The sequence below is a fragment of the Diuraphis noxia genome, unplaced genomic scaffold, assembly GCF_037042655.1.
Source record: "Diuraphis noxia isolate RWA-SAM2 unplaced genomic scaffold, SU_Dnox_SAM2 contig0002, whole genome shotgun sequence".
NCBI lineage: Eukaryota > Metazoa > Arthropoda > Insecta > Hemiptera > Aphididae > Diuraphis > Diuraphis noxia.
The window spans coordinates 28,605,671-28,620,449 of record NW_028301712.1 but is presented as its reverse complement, the minus strand read 5'-3'; the positions used below and the strand labels follow the sequence as shown (position 1 = coordinate 28,620,449).

General features: G+C 34.3%; 2 protein-coding genes across 7 annotated transcripts in view; both read left to right on the top strand.

Annotated features, from left to right (window-relative positions):
- The window catches only part of Nca (neurocalcin homolog), a 104,232-nt gene that overhangs the window by 58,749 nt on the left and 30,704 nt on the right, over positions 1-14,779 (top strand). The window lies entirely within an intron of this gene.
- LOC107173954 (neuronal calcium sensor 2) overlaps positions 1-14,779 on the top strand; it is a 101,950-nt gene that overhangs the window by 58,688 nt on the left and 28,483 nt on the right. The window contains exon 1 of one of the 3 annotated variants that reach the window (XM_015524719.2): positions 1,223-1,986. The exons of the other annotated variants lie outside the window; for them this stretch is intronic. The gene's annotated coding sequence lies outside the window, so the exon portion shown is untranslated. Of the gene's footprint in view, positions 1-1,222; positions 1,987-14,779 lie in introns of those variants that run through there. 3 annotated transcript variants of the gene reach the window in all.

Below are 14,779 nucleotides of genomic sequence, written 5' to 3'. Positions count from 1 at the left end.
TGTTTCAAAGTTTCTCCGGGTCGTTGAACAATTCCCTATAGTAGTTGCTCTTCTGTCGACCCGTCGCGACGCTGTCGTCGTGGTCCGTGCCCGTTTTTCAAAACTCGACGACGGCCTGTTGCAACGTTTTCGCGTTATACGTACCATATAATAGGTTTGTGCTATAATGTTGTATATATACGTATCTACTAAAATTTCATATCGCGTCCTGTTTCGAAGGAAACAACGGCGGATCTTTATAGCAATATTATGATCTAATGACGTAGAAATATGGTTTTCTATTATTATTTTCATTTTATGCTCCAAACGTTAAAAAAAAAAAAAGACCTATTTATTATATAATATCGTATACGCGAATTTCACACGGCGATAACGACGTGACAAGCCCGGCGGCGGCGTCTGCGGTGGTGGTTAATGCAACAACATGTCACACACACATCCAAACACCGTTTTCCGCTCGCTCGACCATGTATATGCGCGCGCGTGTGTGTGGGAAGCTTATCGAATTAAACTTAACCCTTTTAGAGGCTATAACGAACATCGAGAGTATATTTCTCCCTAGCTCGAGTTGCAACGGAGCGCGTATTGCCCTCCATGGTATTATATACATATTATTTAACATCATGGACGTGCAGGCCGCAGGGTATAGGATGTTGGCATATTGTCTGGTTTATACCACGTACATCGCGTATACCATAATATATATACCTATAAATTTATACCCATAATCGTTTGCGCGTGTGTGGCTACGCATACGTCAAATTTTTTCAGCGTGTGGTAGGAAGGGGGTATGAAAAACGATCACACCCTCATTGGACCGTACACCTTTGCACGGTGTGTGTGTGTGTGTACACGAGATTGTATAATATACAAGAGTACGGGTACAGGTCGCTCGCGCCTGCGCGGACTTGTGTGTGTGTCTGTGTATATATGAGTGTGAGTTCGTCTCTCTTCCAGAACATAATCGAATTAGCTGTGCCGCCGCCGCCGCCGCTGATATATATTAAAGCAGCTACGATGGCGGTGGCGGCGGCATACACACGTACCTCAGCGGCGGCCGCGATGCTGCCAACCGAGTAGATGGTCGGCGGCTGGCTGAAGGGAGCCCGGGTGAGTTGCCGCCGCCGCGCTGAACGCCAGCAACACCCGCGGCGCGGCGCTGGGGCACCACTACCGCCGCCACCACCACCGCCGCCGCCGCTCGTTTACCTAATGTTGTGTTTATAATAGTCGGCGCGAGTCCCGTAGTGTGTCGTTCGACGCTGCGTTTTAACGTTCGCCACCGTTCCACTAACGAGTGTCGCCTCCGCGGTGCGATATATAACAATATAAATATAATATCATAATAATACCAAATTGTTTTTGATTTCTTTTTTACGGTCAAATCAAAAACGACCAAGTGTCGATCTAACAGACTTTTTACGGTTTTACACGTATTTTTATTTATTTTTGTTAGATTTGTTGTTTTTGGGAGGATATTACACTACTACTCCATCAGTTCGATTCGAGTGGCGCTCGAGGAATAAAAACCAGCAAGTGTTATTCCGCGTAAGACGCATTCTTCACCACGCCTAGCGCGTTTTAGCCGTCGTATCTTTCGCGTGTCACCCACACGCGGTTATATCGACCGGCTGCGGTGATGTGCACGTTGTCGTTGCCGTCGTCGTTGTCGTCGTCGCTCGATCTTTCCCCGACCCCGACAACGGCTGCGATCGCCGTCGACGCGACAACCGCAACACGATCGTCGTAAGACCGCGGCAGTGTAACGCAACCGTAGTCGTATTATTGTCATTACAATAATTGTATTATAAATCGCGCGCGACACCCGTGGTTACGACACACCGACACCTCGTCCAGACGCCAGCCGACGGACGGATATCCGGACAGGAGGACTGCAGCCGCCGTCGTCGAGATAAACTGTGCAGATTATTGTATATACCTAGCGGAATCGTCGCCACCGTCGTATATTACACCGACCGTTCGCAGGTGAGAGAGCGCGAGTGACGGGGGCGCGCGCGAATAATCGGCGGGACGGTGTTGGCGTGGGTGGCGATTCACATATTATACACACGTATATATAAATTGTACGCGTGTATATACGTGATGCGTTCGCGTAGTGTATACGTAACGGCGACGTTGGCGCGCGATTATCGATTGCAGCTCCGATTTCCGGAGAAAAACCCACCGCCTCCGCCCGCAAACCACTGCCGCCGCCGCGATCCGGGTCCTCGGAGTCTGCGGCGGTGTCGGAGGGCGGCGGACTCGTTATCATAAACGTTACAATATATTATATTCCTTCCTGTACCAATTGCATTTATGTGGCGTTTTGGACCGCCAGTGATCGGTTCACGCATATAATATAGTATTAACTACATAGGGTTACATTGGGTTGTGTGTGATGTGCGTTTGCGTGTTTGTAGAGAGAGAGAGAGAGAGAGAGTATATGTGTGTGTGTGGGAGTAAGGGTAGGTGGTCGAGAGTGTGTGTGAGTATATGTGTATTTAAGCTCTGCTCCCTCTCCACTCTTGTATAGCACGTTCGCTGCAAAACTGAATTTCTCATTACGATTTCACACTTATATGTTTATACCTCCTCGCGGTATTATTGTATTCTTATTATTACTAGAACCACCATAAAGTTATATAAATGTACCTATAATATAATACAATATTATGTTTCATTGGTGCGTCACAATGTGTGTGGAAGGTCGCATAATATTTTCGTATAAACTCCCGATATTGTTTTTTTCTTTTCTCGAGTAACTCATTAAACGAAAATTTTGCCGAAACTCTAATTATACGAGTGTGTATCAACGTTAATTATAAATCTTATTTGTCGTTGAACTATTGAAGACAAGTAGTTATATTATATAATATTTCCTTTCATTACGAGTAACCCTATATACCATTTGTGCCGTATATTCGTATATATACTGTACATGTATTAGAATCAAAATTGTTGTATTATTATTTTTGTAGAAAAGATGGTGTTTACAACCCTACATTTTTATAATAAGAACTATGTATGTATATGTGATATGTGCATTGCACTAAGCATGGTCGGTTGAGCACATTAATTATCAAATAAGATATAACATCATTCTTTACTGAACTCAGGGTATTTTTTTTAACGAACATCGTGTTTTATTAATTGAGATTATACATGTATGAAAGTACAACATTCTCATGTTTTTAATGTTTCTCGTTTTATTCTTTATACTTTCTCAATTGGGTTGCCAATGTTTGTAATCTTTTTTGTTGACAATTTATCAAATGCACTTAGGTACATTGATATTGATCCCGTTATGCTATACAAAAGAATTAGTAGGTATGCATTTTTTTAACGTCTAAAATCGTTTTTAAATTGCTTTATATTTATCAATTAAATACTGACAATTATAGGGTAAATTTTTTTGGAATGGTAAAATATAATTTAACTTTGAGTTATTTTAAATGTATTTGTACATATCGATAAAGTGAAAATAATCACAACCTTCATCCTATAGTTGTTTTTCAACATTTTTTTTTTTATATGCATCTGTTGGTAAATCGTGACATTTATTGGTATGTTTCATTTTTATTATTAATATTGGGTTATTGTATTGGTAATTTGGGATCAACTTTTAGATTAAAAAATTTGCAGTGAATTGTGATGAACACAATGAAAAAAGATTAAAACTAAAACTATTATATAGGTGTGGTATAATGCAGTCTAAACTATAAATCGTTTTACTGTAAAAAATTAATTTAATTTTTAATTTTGTTCTATTGAACTAGATGAAAAAAATTAATTTTTAGAATGAAATACAGACAAATTAATATATTTTTTTTAATAAAAGGTAGAATGCTGATTCCTGAGGTAATTGCATATTGTATGTATGTGCATGTATTACGAGCGTTTTAAATTCTAAGCATAGCGTGAAAGCTTACAATATAAACAAGCTTACTATGAAGACTTTACGATGTTGTTACTTTCAGAAAACAATTAGTTTCTTGTTATTTATCGTTTAATTAAATTTAACGCTAGGTTATTATAGCTCCAATATTATTATACTTATTTGTTTTTCAAACAAATTATTTCTAGTTTATTATTAATACTCCTATTTATTTTTAATTAAAATTATATGAACATTTTTAACTTTTAAATATTTAATAATATTTTCCTTCATTATTCATTTCTTATATTTATTACGATAGTTTAATAATGTAAGACTATTTCAACTCGGTATTTTGATTGCAACGATAATCGTATTTGATATGTCAACTTGCTAAATTTTACTACTTATAAATTTAGTGACTAATGTATAACTTGACCAAGGATATAGTATACGACTATAGGTACATCTATATACTTTTGAACACTTACTAAAAAATTATTTAAAAAAAAAAACATTAGATTATGATCGTTTTATAGTTTATAGTTACCTATAGTTTCATTAAATGTATAGTTAAACTAAGTCAGTAGAAAGTAAAACCTACTTGCTTCTAAAAAAATATTTTATAACTCGCGTAAAGATATATAGGATACCTATACGGCCAAGGACCCATATTTTTAAACTCTGAATTTTTATTTTACTTTCAATTTATCATTATTGTAGTATTATTTTTTTTTGTGCTCAAATCATTTATTAGTTCAAATATTAAATGAATAATGGATAGGAAGTTGACCCTTATTTGATCATCATTCTGACATAATACCCACATGGCGATAAAAAATTCTTGTCTCGAATATACTTGGAAAAGTTTTAAAACGTTCTATCACTTATTAAGTTACAACAAAGTATGTGCAACAATCACATTGTGTTTATATCTGGAGAAGTTTGCGAAAAATAATTAAAGCCGATTGAAATTACAGAGATAAATTGATAAGAAACTCGTCAATACTCTGTGGTTTGAATTTGTTCATACGAAACGCTCAATTTACTTAATAATATTCCGAGTACATAAGCTTACAAAAAGTAATATTTTAACGCCGTATAACGTATGAAGTGGTTATAATAGCTTCCAAATATTGATCGAATAATAATAGTTATATAGTTATAATGAACTAGTGAAAAAACTGATTAATATATTATACGTACCTACGTCATAAAAAAAAGTCCTCGTGGAATTCAATTTTGTTATTGCTGCAGTATATTATAACGTATATAGTAGCAAAATCGACTTGTTCTCTTTTATATTTTTAATTGAACACATGCCATACCTATATTGTTTATTCAAAGGCCCCCGATCGATTCCCGCGTAGAGGTACCTATACATTAAATAATACAACATGATGACGGATCATATCATAATATAATATATTTTATTGTTCCGAATAATTAATATATTCCTGTTAGGTTATTAACCAAGATAACAAAATGAATGAAAACCGACGGAAAACAAATATTTGAACTTCGTGACGACATATCCGGGTTACCAATAAAATAACCCCCCCCCCCCGTATTACTGGGTATATATATGATATTATATATCCACAGTTTATGGAAGTATAAACTTTGGCACCACCGGCGGCGTTGACGTGATCCGTTACGATGAGATAATATTAATTTATTTTTACATCATGAGTTGCGATGCCATAATTTTTAGGTCCTAATCAATCCTAAATCTCGTTTAATTAACTTTTTTTGTTTTTTGTATTTCTATATTAATTATATGATGGTACTTAAGACACTGCATTTTTGGAGTCACTATAAACAGCTATGATAAACTAAACATTTATAAAACAATTTTCTAATATTTCATCCCGAAAACGTCCTTACACTGAATAATTATTTTTTTTACCCATCTTCCCACCATCTCCCAAAAAAGTCTTCCTCAGTTTAGGTTATTAATAATTATAATATATGCATATATGATTATTTAGAAAGAGGGTTTTCACAATCTTTACGTACTTTTAGTCATTAATATTCTATAAGCACCCGTCAACTAATTTATTGGCTCTTACACTCTCTAGAGATAGTGTTTGATAATACACAGTATTAATTGTATTAATAATAATATTATAGCACCTGACCGGTTGGTTTATAGATTCATGGAACCATCACATACTCTTCATACAATATACATATTTATTGTACATAATTTCTTGTTCCGTTTGACAATAATTTATTATTCGTTTACAATAATGAATCGATTAATAATATTATAATTTATAATATACGATATTATTTATTTCCGGCCGTTGTTTAGGTATATGTAAAATAATTTCGAATTTAAATAATTATACATATCGTTGATATGCGAAAACCGAACGATCCGGGCATTGTTCTTTGTAATCATAGTAGGTACTATAATAATGGAAAATATCCCGTGTTAGCGATTTTTTTACGTGACCCTCAAGGGAAAAAGAAAACGCGATAAAATCTATTCCTCGGATTCAAACTTATATATATATATATATATAGGAATAGTATACACTCTTGTACGCGTTTTCAGCAAGTTTAATGATGGGGTTTCTTTTTAGTTTTGGCGTGGGTGTTATTCTTGCAACCGATTTAATATCAGCGTAGATTTATAAAATAACTTTTTTATCCGTATCATTTTTTTTCCTCTACACCCTCGTCAATTATTATTTATCATGTCTTACGATGCGTAATAATATTTTTTCTAAACGATCGCATTTTGATATTACGTCGCTTACTGTGCATATTTATGCGTGTAATGCCGCCACGAGAATTCGTATATACAGTAACGATTGTAAAATAAACGCACAACATTATATTATAATATTTCGTTGGGCCGATTTTGTTTACTGCCCGCCATGAATAGGCACGATGGGAAAGCGTCGCGTCGAGCTGCGTACAGCCAGAAAATTCACTTTCGCCGTTTATATTTTTAAACATCGCATGATCGACTGCCATCCCACTGTACAATTATTTATGTGGTATTGTAATGTGCCTACACGTACCTTTGCCACGAGACATTTTAATTTCCCGTTGTCATTAGTCGCGCGCAGGTGTACAGGTGACAGCTTATATTTAATTTTTAATTTTTTTTAATACGAGTACATCAACACGTTGCAACACAAATCGTATATACTTCAACACTGTCATTTCGTCCACCGCAATAATTCTAATGGATTTTTTTTTTTTAATTTTTCCATTCTCGCATTAAATGTTACGTAAATAATTATATGAGCATATAGGTGCAGGTACAATGGGTATCTCGTCAAATCTCGATCGATCGTTGGATCGCGGTCCATTTAACGTCTAATCGGTATAACACGAAATTGTTCATAACAAATACACGATGGACTTTATTCGATATTAATACAAGATGTTCATTCGATTCGAACGATTAGACTCGTGAGGACGTGTCAACGAAGTCTCATTCGTTTTTTATGACCCTTCAGTAAATATAGGTACACAGTTAGCGTTTTTTAATCGTATAACATATCATACCTCTGCGTGATTATAATACGTGTATTTATATATTTTCTTTTGCTGCATAATCGACTGTTTGATGTTTTATCTTTGAATAAGTATACAATATGTTCACTAACAGAATGCAACGATATAATATTATATATATAAATAATAAATATGTTAAACTGATTACTTTCGTACCTAATTGCGTTATCTCCAATAAAACTAAACAGCGGTGTTATAATAAAATGTGCCCGAATGTTTTGTACCTATTGTTTTTTTTATAATTCGCTGTAAAGTACACGACGTGGAGAGTATTATTGTTGCTGTAGTGCAGTCGGAAGGATTCAAAGAGATTTCAATTAAATTTCTTCCTCCCTCCTACCCTGCAGCCCATGCACCCGCACACACACGCAAAGTGAGAAGTGAAACCAGATTGATTTCCCGTGCCAAGTGCTAATAACAACCGAAATGTAATTAAAAAAAAATAAAAATAAAATGTTGTAACTCCTCGGCTGCTCCTGTAAGTATAATGTGCTTACATATACACGCCAAACACATCACATCACATACGAGCGTTATGTATAAGTTCATTATAATATATGCTCTGCGTAAGTCAACACGTGAGAGTATAATATAATAAAACTGATATGTACACAAGTATACACTATATAATACTACCACTATATACACCAATACACCAACACACCAACACACATACACACACACACACGCATGCACACGCATACGATCAAATGTTATTATTATATCCCCGTCGGCATATACGTATATACACGTGCATGAGTGATTGGACTTGACAGAAGTGCGTGTGTAGGTTCACCGATCGATCGACGGACAAGTGTGCCACGCCGAATTTCGGTCACGTTCGTTGTGAGACGGACTCGAAAACCGTAATAATTCATAACATATTACAATAATATAGCATGTATATGAAATGTATTATTATAAATCGTCGCACGGGAAAAATATCATATTGTATTTTATATATATATGATATGTTACGATAGTGTTGTGAGCATAGATATTACGGGTAAGAATTTTATTCCGTCACGTTTCACTCGTTGCAACAATCCTCCGTGTACGCGTCATCATAATATATTATATAAGGCCACTGCAGCTGTTACCAACTACGACCACATATACCTAACTCTGCATGCGTGTGTTCCTATCAGTGTACGTAGTATAAAGTTTAATAATATGTGCTTAAGAACTGAAGAGCCTAAATGTCATCGCGCGCTTTGCTATTATCTCTCTCTCTCCCTCTCCCTCTCCCTCTCTTTTTCTTCTCCTCTTTCTTTATTATATATATGTATGTATATATATATATATATATATATATATATATATTTGTTTATATGTATATTTTTTATATTTATATCAGTATATATATTATGTACCAGCTATGGTGGATATTCGTGACAGAAGTAATTGTTACGATATCAATGTCGCGCTGAGTATTCCATGCGACTACCTCGCAATAATGTATTATTATGATCTATATTCGCAGCCGGCTGACTATATCTCATATTGCCACCATTCTGTCATGATTTAGAATATACACTCTTCTCTTTTTTTTTTTATTGGTCTTAAGTCCGGCGACTAAAGCCATTAGCTATTGTAGGGGTAAGTTTTTGGTAAGATCTGTTGTTTTTACGGTTGTTACGGATGTTACGGTAGGTAGCAAATACGTATATGTGTGTGGCAAGGGTTTAACTATATAATGAGCCCGGGTGGTCACCCATCCGGGAGTTAGTAGCTGTAGCCGTTACTTACTCACAGTCGCATTCCGCGATTGGTAGCAGCCAACGCGCCACGCCAAGCCACACACTCTACTCTGTATGGTCCGTATAATTACTAATTAGTAAATCCTTGAACACGTTTTTCGACAACAAACAAGATCACGTATTATTATCACTTGAGTATAACCACATGGATTAGTCTATTGTTCCTCATCAAACATAATCCTTTCATTCGGCGGCCACAATATAATATATTATATTTTACGTACACTGCACAGTAACTATATTGTTATATTACTATTTTTATTTGTCAGGCATATTATGTAATATATTATTATAATAGCTAAGGCGCGTCAGCCTTTCGCCGTGATGTTATTATATACACGCGCGTGCGTGTAAACAATAACAAAAACCCTTAAAATTAAAGAACAATATAAATCCTTCGCGTTTTTAATTAACGGAAAGATAAATGAATTCATCCGTTTAGATTCTGTTGCGTCGCTGTGCACTGTACACTGTCTGCAGGAGTGTCGTCACACCCGTAACTATGATCGGGGAGGGGGGAGGTATTATATGGGATATACGATATTCCACCCGCGAAGATTATTTCGTGGAGGGGCCATAGACCATGGGAAGGACCCATTTGGACAAATTAAAATGAATTACGTTCCGTTTAATTATTCTTAGTGACGCTTTTAGATCAAATATGATACTGCATGACCTTCCTCTCGTTTTGATAATCAAAACTCTTGAGTACAAAAGTTAGATTACTTCGATATTCAAACCATAATTGATCAGTGAATATTAACATCCTATTGCTCGCGTATATATTACTAATAGTAGGTAGTATTTTTGTAATATTTTAATTTTTTGAAATGTTAAATTTTATATTGAGTTATGATTCCACTTATTTCATATTAAGTAATTATATGTATAGTTTATATAATATTATTGTAGTAATACATACCTATACATATATTATATTATACTATTTGTTTGTATTTGTTAAGTAGTAGGTAGCTAGGTATCTGGTACAAGTGGTTAGGTCCCGCTAGGTAGTATGTGTTTATATACACACATAAATTAATTATACAAAATTAAATGTTTTTAATTAACTAGAAATAAATTAAAATATTATATTATAAAATATTATATCTTACGGAGTGTGTTGTGGGGTTATTGATGGCGCGTGTCTGACGTCTATGCCAGTGCCGTTTCTAGGCATTGGCAAGGTGGGCGGTGGCCAAAGGCGCAGTTTAAAATGATCGCACTAGGGGCGCAATTTTTATATAGTTTAAATATTAAAAATTCATTATAAATGTATAACATTGGTTGGTTGCTAAGGGCGCACATAAAGCTAGTTACGGTACTGGTCTATGCGACAGATACCAAGATAACAATTTAATCACAATACATTTTTACTGCTAAACATAGGTGTGCACACGGGGGGTGCAGGGTATGCAACTGCACCCCTAGCAAGTTCAGCTTAGAAATAGATAGATAGATAAATAATACTTTTTAAGTTATAATTATTTTCAAACCCGTGGTCACACGATGAGTGCTACCAATGCAACAGTGCTTATGTGTACGAATCTACATTGTAAAATCTACAATCGTTTTCTGTTATCAAAGTGTGATAGTCGATAGATAGTAGCTATATAGACACGTCATCTTGAATTATAATTTAAAATTATTATTAACATAGGTAACTAACATTAACATTAACATTGACTTTTAAGAGAAATGCAATTACTTATTAAAATAATTATTAATTTTTTTTTTATTAATCCTGGCCTGACTTGTTATGTGGCTAGGTAACATACTAAAATGTTCAATCTGTTTGAACTATGCCCCCTCAGCAAAAATGTCCTGCGCACGCCTATGCTGCTAAATAACGACCGTAGAAGTGTATAAACTGTCTATATAGTCTTTTAACTTATGGTTAGGCTAGGAACCCTTGAATATATCATTATCAATGGCTTTGGGCATCGTATGTTTATGAGGCACCTGACGGTTAATCTTCGGAAAACTAATGGGAGATGTCTTCAGGCCGGATATGATCAAAATGTTAAATTGATGGAAGGTTGACGGTCTGGGGGGGGGGGGGGGAGTTTCCTGCCTCCTGCCATCCGTATTCGCCATTCATTTCTTCCGCGACCGTATCACCGCTGATCTATAATAAATAATAATAATACGACGATTTCTATCGAACAGTTTTTTTGTCGAGATCCACTAATGGGTATTTAATAAGTTTAGTAACAATTATAGGTACTAAATCTGAGGCGTTATTAAAGTCCGTAAACCAATCAAATCAACATAAAGTAAAATCATACTAAAAAATTAGTATCCAATTTGAAATAATTTTTAGCCTCATTATAACTATATTATTATCATTCATTGCTTATAGTTTTGTTATAGCAAACATTCACGACATTTACAAAAATTAATTAATGCCATACGGCAATATACGTCTTATAGATATAGAGTAGCATGCTCCGATACTTATATATAATATATGCATGGCAAAATGCTTATATAATTGTGATAAATTAACAAAGCATTTGTGTTAAATTATTGTTCACAACTGGCCCAAACGTGCTTTCTCCGTGGGCCGTGATGGTGTGACCATATTATAGTTCGTATACGCTTAACATATTTTTGAATCGGCATTTGGCGCTGGAAAAATCATACGACCAAAGTAGAAATTGTATATAATTCTTTCAATAAAGGTTTTAGAGCATTCGTTTTATACAAGAATATTTTTAAAATTGAATACTATAAATGTTAAAATGTGAAAGATTGCATTAGTTGGGAGACAATAACATATTTTGTAAATCCTTACTCGCGTGGCGTGATCTTTAATGGGCCAACCAATCAAAAACAATTTTCCGGTGGATAGGTACTAAATACGTGTATATTCTAATATCTCCCTTTATAAAAATAAAAAGACCAAAGCCTTGATTGTGTTACCGAGTATATATCGAATAAAATACGATTAGGTACTTACACTTTACACATATAATTATAAGGGGCATATAATACACGGTTTTTATGTGTTCGTCGTTTTGTCTATTCGTTTAGAAAGATTAGATTCAATTATTATAATTGAATATGAATGATATATAATATAATTTATATTATTTCTGCTTCAAAAGTGACACCTAAACGCAGTCGCTACGATGTATAAATATATATTGATATTAGTGTACACTTAACCGATCGAGACGCTTACGTGACCGGGTTGTTTGATAAAGGATAATATTTTATAAACTATAGCGACACTTCGGACTTCAGGTTTTTGGCAATATAATATATCAACATCGATGGTCAAATTGCTATTCGTATGACGAAACCGTATTTGTATATAAGACGCGCGATTACACACACGCATATATATAATATGGACTATACAGAGTGTGCAGCGTAGAAAGTTTTAAAACCCTATATGTGTAGTGAAGAATGAACGCGCGCGCACACACATAATATATATATTTATTCACATATGAAATGGCGTACACCGATTAAACACAACAATGACACCACGCACTGAAACCCAAGTTTCCAAACTTTCTATACACATTGCAGTATAACTATATAGGACATCGTTACTTCTATTTCCGTACGGTTTATTTATATACCTACGGCACAATAGTTGTTTCTATGTAATGGGTTACAATAAGATATATTATAGGTACTTACTTTGAAAGAAAGAAACTTACGAGTTAATATAACTATTGAAATTTATATATATATTTATACCGTAGAAGGTAAAATTGTTTTTGTCGTATATATTTTTATCTACTTTAAGCTATAGTATATTCCAGACTGCCAGCTGCTAAGATGTTCCTATTAACTGTTATTACTTTATTAGTATATAATATAACCTATATTTGAAATTCCCTTAAATCACGTTAAGTAAAATATTACGTTGTATTCCAATATTTAAACTTTGAAGTCTAAAATCATTTTGAAAACTGCTTCTCTCATCCGTATACCTTATTATTATAGTATTTATTAAAAATAAATAATTTCGTATCATGTTAACAATGTCCTAACTCCTAATAATAATTATGTTTACTTATTCGAGTGAATAGTTGTGATTATGAAGTTATTCGGAAACCTTCGGCCATGTATATAGTGAGCAGGTATACCTCTATACATAACGTCTTGTTTGCTGAGAGATTTCAAACGCAAACACAATCAAACAGTATTTCTCTTTAAAAGCATTACAAAAACAAACTCCCTTGTCAATCTCGTCTATTTCGCTCGGGCATTCATGTTTTTTAGTATCGAGTCGGGTTACTGTGATATACTGCTTCAGTGTCCCTCACCGTGTGAATTCGACGGAGAGACAATACTTCAACTTTATAGACGCTCTACTTGAACTACGCCTCTTTTTCGCCTTCTCTCACCTGGTATTTACCGTGGCTTGCGTGTCAAAAGTTTTGAAATTCACTGCGCACATAAAGTTTTTTAATCAAACCCAAACCGTCACATTTTCCATTCCAGCGTTACACACATACTATTTTATAACCTACGCTATACGACCGGGCGCCGAACAGATCAAAGTTCAAATAAATAATAAATAAATAAAAGAAACAACGTGCTGTGTCGTATTAAAAATAATAAGTCACTCCGACAGCATCACATTTGAGTTGTCTCGGGAAGATTGATTTGAAGAATTATTTTTTTTCCAATTACATTGAAAAAGGGACTCCGCAAAAGAAAACAAATACATCTTATATTTGAGACACATTAATTTCTAGAGAAATCGCGTATTACTATACTGATTAAACATTTTTCTGAAAACAAAACCTATGATAGTTATATTTTTTGAATAATACAAACAATATTATACGATTGAGATTGATTGAACGCTAAATTCGCATATAGTAGCTTTTTTTCCATCACAATAATAATATAATATAATCAAACAATATTATACCCTATAAAAATAATGGTTCGTATATTTATTGTTAGTTGATTATTTTTTTCAATACGATAAAATATATTTTCCAATTAGGTATACTATCAGTTTTAAAATGAAATTCATCGAATTAAAATGTATATTTTTTTTTTGTTCGTCGTCATGCGATATGAATTAGGCATACCTATTTGCATGAAATAAAATTTATGTGTCGTATATTATAAACGTGAAAAAAGCAACGACACATTTAAACACAGTTCTAATTTTTTTTTTTATATAATAAATTATATATTATACAATTTAAAGGTATTAGGTAGGTACATTAAAGTTTAGCTATTTCCCTTAAATGCGAATAATAGCTCGTGTTTTTAACCGTTACAGTTTTGTTTCATTGTGTACAATAACACAAATGTTTAAATTTACATAAAGAACAATACTCCCAGAGAAATGTGACCGCCGTGGTGCTCCGTGGTATTTTAACGGAATTTAAAACAATATGAACATGACGCGAGTGGTTGCGTTACGTCAAGAATAGTAAATTACAATATAATATATTATGTTCTATTTGCCGGGTTGCGTGAATAAGATATAAAATTGTGATATTTGTTTCCTTTCGCATTTACTATCCAACTGCAGTTGGATCATATATGTGTCATTTGCTGCCCATCAAATCGGTAAATGTTAATTGATATTTTGAGTAATCGATTGTTCGATGTGGTGCGTATA